Genomic DNA, 8,953 nt, shown 5'->3' with positions numbered 1-8,953 from the left:
CGGGGAGGCCTGGTGGCTTGTGGTCTGGCCTGCTGGCAGAGGCCCAGGAGTAGCTGCGGAGTTGGGGAGGGTGGAAAGAAGCGAGGCCCGCTCCAGACTGCGGGTCTCAGACAGCCCCACCCCCACACACAGACTTTCTGGCTGAGCGGGACTATTCCAGCCCCGCCCTGACAGCTTTCCCTGGAAGCAGAGAACAGAACTTTGACCCCTGCTAACGGCCTGAGGGCAGGCTTACCCAACCCAGCTCCGCCCAGAACGAGAGCTGATAACAGGACTCAAAATCAACACCATAGCCTGTTCCTCCAAGCAAACGCCACCTACTGACAGGGACGGCATCTTGCACAGCCTTTCCACGGCACCCACTGACTCAATATACAGGGAGTGGTCCAATTTCACCCACAGGCACCACCTAACGCCTCAGAAACTAAACAAGGTGTGTGAATACCCAAACAATAACCTAAGGAAAGAAACAACAACTGTTCGACATGGGAAGAAATCAGCGAAAGAACTCAGGAAATATGAAGAACCAAATGGAAAACACACCCCCAAAGAGGAGCACCAGCCCCCTAGAAACGGACACCGACCAAAATCAGGCAACCAATATGACAGAAGAGGAATTTCGTATGTGGATCATAAGAACACTCACCCAGCTGCAACAACAACTCAATAACCAACACAAAGAAACCACAAAAAGTCTCCAGGATATGGGAAAAGAAAATAGACACATTGAAGAAAAGTGTAACCGAACTCCTGGAAATGAAGAATCAATTCAAGGAACTACAAAATACAGTGGAAAGTCTCAAGAACAGGGTAGATGAAACAGAAGAAAGAATCTCAGAGCTTGAAGATAACACCCTCCAATTAAATAAATCAGTCACAGAAATAGAGCAGAGAAACAAGAGAAAAGAGCAAAGCCTACAAGAGCTGTGGGATTATGTGAAGAAACCTAATGTGAGGGTCATAGGGTTACAAGAAGGGGAAGAAGACAACACTCAAGGGTTGGACAAGCTGTTTGAAGATATAATAGAGGAAAATTTCCCAGGCCTTGCTCAAAATCTTGATATACAAGTTCAAGAAGCTCAGAGGACCCCTGGGAGATTCAACGCAAACAGGAAGACGTCACGACATGCAGTCATCAGACTGACCAAAGTATCAACTAAAGAGGCCCTTCTAAGAGCTGTAAGACAAAAGAAGCAAGTAACATACAAGGGAAAGCCAATTCGAATAACATCAGACTTCTCTAATGAGACTTTACAAGCAAGGAGAGACTGGGGCCCCATTCTCACTCTTTTGAAACAAAACAATGCCCAGCCTAGAATATTATTCCCTGCAAAACTAAGCTTCGTATATGAAGGAGAAATAAAAACATTCTCAGACAAGCAAAGGCTCAGAGAATTCACCAAGACAAGACCAGCCCTACAAGAAGTACTTAAAACAGCGTTATGCACGGAACATCATAATAATAACCCACGAATATAAAAACAACCAAAACCCAAAGATATTAAAGGCCAGATATTACAATGGCTCAAGACAGAAATCATAGCAACAACATCCAACCCAACAGAATGATCAGTAATCTACCTTACCTATCAGTTCTCTCAATAAATGTGAATGGCTTAAACTCTCCACTCAAGAGACATAGGCTGGCTGAATGGATAAGAAAATACAGGCCAAGTATATGCTGTCTTCAGGAAACACATCTAACCTGCAAGGATGCATATAGACTAAAAATAAAAGGGTGGAGATCAATATTCCAAGCAAATAGAAGCCAAAAGAAGGCTGGTGTGGCAGTTCTAATTTCAGACGATTTAGTTTTTAAACCAACAAAAGTAGTAAAAGACAAAGAGGGTCATTATATAATGGTGAAGGGCACAGTCCAACAAGAAGAGATAACAATTTTAAATATATATGCACCCAACTTAGGTGCACCCAGATTCATAAAGCAAACCTTACTGGAGCTAAGCAAATGGATTAATAGCAACTCCATAATCGCCGGAGATTTCAACACCCCACTGACGGCACGAGACAGATCCTCCAAACAGAAAATTAATAAAGAAATAATGGACTTAAACAAAACTCTAGAACAATTGGGCCTGACAGACATCTACAGAACATTCTACCCAAAATCCACTGAATATACGTTCTTCTCATCAGCTCACGGGACATTCTCTAAGATTGACCATATCCTAGGACACAAAGAAAATCTCAAGAAATTTAAAAAAATAGAAATCATACCATGTACCTTCTCAGATCACAGTGGAATAAAACTAGAAATCAACCCTAACAGAAACACACATTTCTACACAAAAACGTGGAAATTAAACAACCTCCTACTAAATGATTACTTCGTAAATGAAGAAATCAAGACGGAAATAAAAAAGTTCTATGAAGAAAACGACAATGGAGAGACAAGTTATCAACTCCTCTGGGACACAGCTAAAGCAGTTCTGAGAGGAAAGTTTATCTCCATAAATGCCTATAACCAAAAGACAAGAAGATCACAAATAGACAATCTAATGAAACGACTCAAAGAGCTGGAAAAAGAAGAACAGACCAACCCCAAACCCAGCAGAAGAAGTGAAATCAACAAGATCAAATCAGAACTAAACGAAATTGAAAACAGGAAAGCTATTCAGGAGATTAATAAAACAAAAAGTTGGTTCTTTGAAAAAATAAACAAAATTGACACACCATTGGCTAAGCTAACGAAAAGCAGAAAAGAGAAATCTCTAATAAGCTCCATCAGGAATAAAAAAGGAGATATCACAACTGATCCCAAAGAGATACAAGATACAATTTATGAATACTACAAAAATCTTTATGCACACAAACTGGAAAATGTGGAGGAAATGGACAAATTTCTAGAAACACACAGCCTCCCTAGGCTCAACCAGGAAGAAATAGATTCCCTGAACAGACCAATCTCAACAGCTGAAATAGAAACAGCCATTAAAAATCTCCCTAAAAAGAAAAGTCCCGGTCCAGATGGCTTCACACCTGAATTTTACCATACTTACAAAGAAGAATTAGTACCTATCTTGCAGAAACTATTCCACAACATCGAGAAGAACGGAAACCTCCCCGACACCTTTTATGCAGCGAATATTACTCTGATACCAAAACCAGGAAAGGATGCAATAAAAAAAGAAAACTACAGACCAATATCCCTAATGAATATAGATGCAAAAATTTTCAACAAAATCTTAGCTAACCGAATCCAGACACTTATCAAAAAAATAATCCACCACGACCAAGTGGGCTTCATCCCAGGGATGCAGGGATGGTTCAACATACGTAAATCTATAAATGCAATTCACCACATAAACAGAAGCAAAAACAAAGACCACATGATTCTTTCAATAGATGCAGAAAAAGCTTTTGACAAAATTCAACACCCTTTCATGATACGAACACTTAAGAAAATAGGCATAGAAGGGACATACCTAAAAATGATACAAGCCATATATGACAGACCCATAGCCAACATCATACTGAATGGGGAAAAATTGAAATCATTCCCACTTAGAACTGGAACCAGACAAGGCTGCCCACTATCTCCACTTCTGTTCAACATAGTGCTGGAAGTCCTGGCTACAGCAATCAGACAGGAAAATGGAATCAAAGGTATCCAAATAGGGGCAGAAGAGATCAAACTTTCACTGTTTGCTGATGATATGATATTGTATCTAGAAAACCCCAAGGATTCAACCAAGAAACTCCTGGAACTGATCAATGAATTTAGTAAAGTCTCAGGATACAAAATCAATACACAGAAATCAGAGGCATTCATATACGCCAACAACAATCTAATTGAGAACCAAATCAAAGACTCAATTCCCTTCACAATAGCAACAAAGAAATTAAAGTACCTAGGAATTTACTTAACCAGGGACGTAAAAGACCTCTACAGGGAGAACTATGTAACACTGAGGAAGGCAATAGCAGAGGATGTAAACAGATGGAAATCCATCCCATGCTCGTGGATCGGCAGACTCAATATCATCAAAATGTCTATACTACCCAAACTGATCTACAGATTCAATGCAATACCTATTAAAATCCCATCAGCATTCTTCACAGATATAGAAAAAATAATTTTACGCTTCGTATGGAACCAAAGAAGACCCCGAATATCAAGAGCAATTCTAGGCAACAAAAACAAAATGGGAGGCATTAATATGCCAGATATCAAACTATACTACAAAGCTGTAGTAATTAAAACAATATGGTATTGGCACAGGAATATTGACCAGTGGAACAGATGTGAGAATCCTGATATAAAACCATCCTCATATAGCCATCTAATCTTTGACAAAGCAGACAAAAACATACGCTGGGGAAAAGAATCCCTCTTCAATAAATGGTGCTGGGAAAACTGGATAGCCACCTGTAGAAGGCTAAAACAGGACCCACACCTTTCACCTCTCACAAAAACCAACTCACGCTGGATAACAGACTTAAACCTAAGATATGAAACTATTAGAACTCTAGAGGAAAAAGTTGGAAACACTCTCCTAGACATCGGCCTGGGCAAAGAGTTTATGAAGAAGTCCCCAAAGGCAATCACAGCAGCAACAAAAATAAATAAATGGGACATGATCAAACTACAAAGCTTCTGCACAGCCAAAGAAATAGTCATGAAAGTAAGCAGACAACCTACAGAATGGGAGAAAATTTTTGCATCCTATGCATCCGATAAGGGACTGATAACTAGAATATACTTAGAACTCACGAAAATTAGGAAGCAAAAATCAAATAACCCCATTAAAAAATGGGCAAAGGACTTGAACAGAAATTTTTCTAAAGAAGACAGAAGAATTGCCAACAAACATATGAAGAAATGCTCAACATCTCTAATCATCAGGGAAATGCAAATCAAAACCACAATGAGATATCACTTAACCCCAGTGAGAATGGCCTTTATCAAAAAATCTCCAAACAATAAATGCCGGAGTGGTTGCGGAGAGAGAGGAACACTCCTACACTGCTGGTGGGACTGCAAACTAGTTCAACCTCTGTGGAAAGCAATATGGAGATACCTTAAAGCGATACAAGTGAATCTACCATTTGATCCAGCAATCCCATTGCTGGGCATCTACCCAAATGATCCAGTGACACTCTACAAAAAAGACACCTGCACTCGAATGTTTATAGCAGCACAATTCATAATTGCAAGGCTGTGGAAACAGCCCAAGTGCCCATCCATCCAAGAATGGATTAATAAAATGTGGTATATGTATACCATGGAGTACTATTCAGCTCTAAGAAACAACGGTGATATAGCACATCTTATATTTTCCTGGTTAGAGCTGGAACCCATACTACTAAGTGAAGTATCCCAAGAATGGAAAAACAAGCACCAAATATATTCTCCAGCAAACTGGTATTAACTGAGTAGCACCTAAGTGGACACATAGGTGCTACAGTAATAGGGTATTGGGCAGGTGGGAGGGGGGAGGGGGCGGGTATATACATACATAATGAGTGAGATGTGCACCATCTGGGGGATGGTCATGATGGAGACTCAGACTTTTGGGGGGAGGGGGGGAAATGGGCATTTATTGAAACCTTAAAATCTGTACCCCCATAATATGCCAAAATAAAAAAAAAAAAAATATGGAAAGTTCAGTTAGAACCTCCAGGTGATTTTTTTTAAGTTTAAAAGTTAGTTACTTTCTATCATCAACATCAGAAACACAATGGCCTAATCAGTGACTGTGGACATTTTGAAACATACTAATATTTAAGAGGAAATTAAAAGTAAGTCTTGCTCGCTATCAATGTTAAAAATCACAAATAGACACACACATACTGAGTCACTGTAATAATTCTCTAGTCTTAGTTCGCTGAATCTCTGAAGATTCAATTTGGCATCAAATAACAGCCCATTCTTCTCTGCCACAGGGGTCATTTGGAGCTGATGAGGAACAGATAGCACTATCTACAGAGAAGAAAGAGGTGCTCTCAGGTGACATTCTGTTTTGGAAAAAGTCTGGAAATGTAAATAAGTTTCTTGATATGTTTTTCTGAGCACCACTAACCAAAATTGGAGACTTTCACCATAAAGTCTTTTCTTAAATTAATTAATTAGGGGTTAGGATATCTGAGTTTGCCTCTGGTTCTGTCCCTAACACTTACAAGTCATCAAATTATTCTTACCTACAATTTCTTCATCCATGCAAGTGAAAAACAAAACTTACCCAAAGCACTAAAGGGGATTTCCGAGTCACTGCTGACTTCAAATCAAGATGTTTCAACTTTAACCTCCAAGATGAACTTGATCACATCTTCAGTTCCAGGCCTCGGCTATCAGGCAAGGGAAGCAAACTGCTCTTCTCAGAAGAGACCTCCCTTATGCAAAGAGAGGAGCCAGAGGCAGATGCCAAACTCCAAGTGGGAGGCTATAAGTAATGTCTACAAAATGAATTAGGTTCAAGAGGGACGAACACTCTTTTGTAAACAGCATACGAGGGTGCTGATAGGGATTTAGCTCACCTTATACCAATTCACCTAAAGCCAATTCTCCTGATGCCAATTTACCTAATTAATTCATCTAAAATTCACATTTTCTAGAGCAGTGGTTCTCAATCCTAGCTGTGCGTTAAATGATTCTAACCTGGGGAATTTTTAAAAAGACTAATAATGCCCAGGCCAGAACTCCAGAGATTCTGATTTATTTTACCTGTGGTAAAACCCAGGCATTGTCAGAGAAAGTTACAAGACACCCAGTAAAACTTCAATTTTAGATAAAACAAATAATATTTTCATATAAGTATGTTCCAGATATTGCATGGGATATATTGCATGAAACATAATTATGCTAAAAATTATTTGCTCTTTATCTGAAATTCAAATTTAACTGGACATCCTATGTTTTCATTTACTAAATCTGGTAACTCTGCCTGTAACCCTAGGTTTAGCCAGGACTAACAACACACACTCTAGTATATGTTGATCATATAGATTGGACTGTTTGTTTAATGTTTTCTACATAATTTTGTATTTTTAAAAAGCATATTTTTCTCATTTCTAGGCAGTTAAGGAATTCATTTTTAGCCTGTTAGTTTGTAAGAGACTGCCAAATATTTTTATTATTTATATATCCCTAATAAATATCTATATTAGATATATAATAAATAATATTAGCTATATATCTAATAAATATTTATAATATATTATGATTCATCTAATTTAACCATTTTGAGTATTTACTACCTTTTTGCTATTTGTTATTGTTTTATATTCCTTTGTGTTTTTTCTTATAAATCTGTAGGAGCTATTTAATATTTATATGTATAGAAATTAGTCCTCTCCTATAATATGAATAGCAATATATCTTGTCTTTTGAAGCTACCCTGATAGGCCTTAACTCCCTACCTCCAGATTTCTTTCTATAAGAGGGATATAACTTCCATCATGTTTAAGTCACTTCCATTTTGAATCTTTTAAAAATATATTAACCTAAATTAATCCTAACTGATACATCACATTTCCTTTTAATAGTTTTATTCTCTTTGTGTGTGTATGTGTGTGTATGTTTTACATCGTTATGAATTTGTTGTATAAATTTTTTCATTGTGGTAAAATACACATAACATAAAATTTACCATTTTAACCATTTTTAAATGTATAGTTCATTGATATTAAATGCATTCATAATGTTATACAACCATCACCACCATCCAGCTCCATAACTCTTGTAAAACTGAAACATTGTACCCATTAATTCCCCATTCCCTCCTCCCCACAACTCAAAGAATGGCAAAGAATGGCAACAACCATTCTTTCTGTCTCTATGATTTTCACTACTGTAAGTATCTTATACAAGTAGAATAATAAAGTATTTGTCTTTTTGTGACTGGTTTATTTCACTTAGTATAATGCCCTCAAGATTCATCTATGTTGTAGCATATGTCAGAATTCATTCTTTGTACTTTGATTTACTGCTTTTAAGCTTATAAAGTCCTTCTTCCCAACAACTGTATAATAGACACGTACTTTTGTTTTACTCTAGTTCTTCAATGGTTTGATTTATGTTTATTTCTTTAATCCAAATATTTATGGGGTTTTTTGTATGGTATAGTTTTAAAACCCTTTTGTCTGAATAAGAAAAAGCCCCATTGTCTACTTTTAAGCTACCTAGGCTTCCAAGTTTTCTCCTCTTAGCCTTATGCTTTCTCACCCCATAGGTAAGCAAAGAGAAAGGAAATGAAGTGAAAAAGTATTCAAAACTATGTGATTTTTGTTTCCTTAATTAGAAGGGAACAGTGTCTTTGCAAGTATAACCACTTTTTCCTGAACACTTTCCCTTTCTGATAATAGCCTAAAATGTTCATTTTTTTTCTTAAAATAAAAGTAGCTTTTAAAGTATCCAATATAAACCCTCAAAATGTACGAGGGAAAATTATCAACTTAACTTACTTTTAAGTGATGCAAATATACTCAGAAAAGAGACTCACCTGTCCCATTTGAAATGCCTTGAATTGGGAAAATTACATTGTAATCTAATTAAACATTAGGTAGGTTCACTTTATTTAAATTGATTTTTTGCTTTGGTGATTTTCTGGGTTGTTGTTGGGAGTTTCAACTGTAATCTGGCTCTCACTGGAGCCAAGAAGATGAGAAAAGGGTTTAATAAAGGTTGTATGGGAAGAAGAAGGGAGAAGAGGACAGGAAAGACAAAGAGAAAAAATGTGGAGGTGGGACTGAAAAGAACCAGTGGGGAAGAGAAGGAGTATGAGAAAGAGGATGAATTAGAGTTGGGAGGAGGAGGGAAGAGAAGGAAGAGAAAGAAACAGAAATTGATTTCCAGTCACTCAAATGGGCTCAGGTATCACATTGTCAACTTTTTAAAAACAGCTTACGTTTATTAAGTGCTGCCTCTGAGCCTGACCTCGATCTAAGCTCTTTACAGATATTAATTCTTTTAACTCAATTATCTCCCTTGATACAT

This window comes from Microcebus murinus, chromosome 21 (genome assembly GCF_040939455.1).
Source record: "Microcebus murinus isolate Inina chromosome 21, M.murinus_Inina_mat1.0, whole genome shotgun sequence".
NCBI lineage: Eukaryota > Metazoa > Chordata > Mammalia > Primates > Cheirogaleidae > Microcebus > Microcebus murinus.
This window is presented reverse-complemented; position numbering follows the sequence as displayed.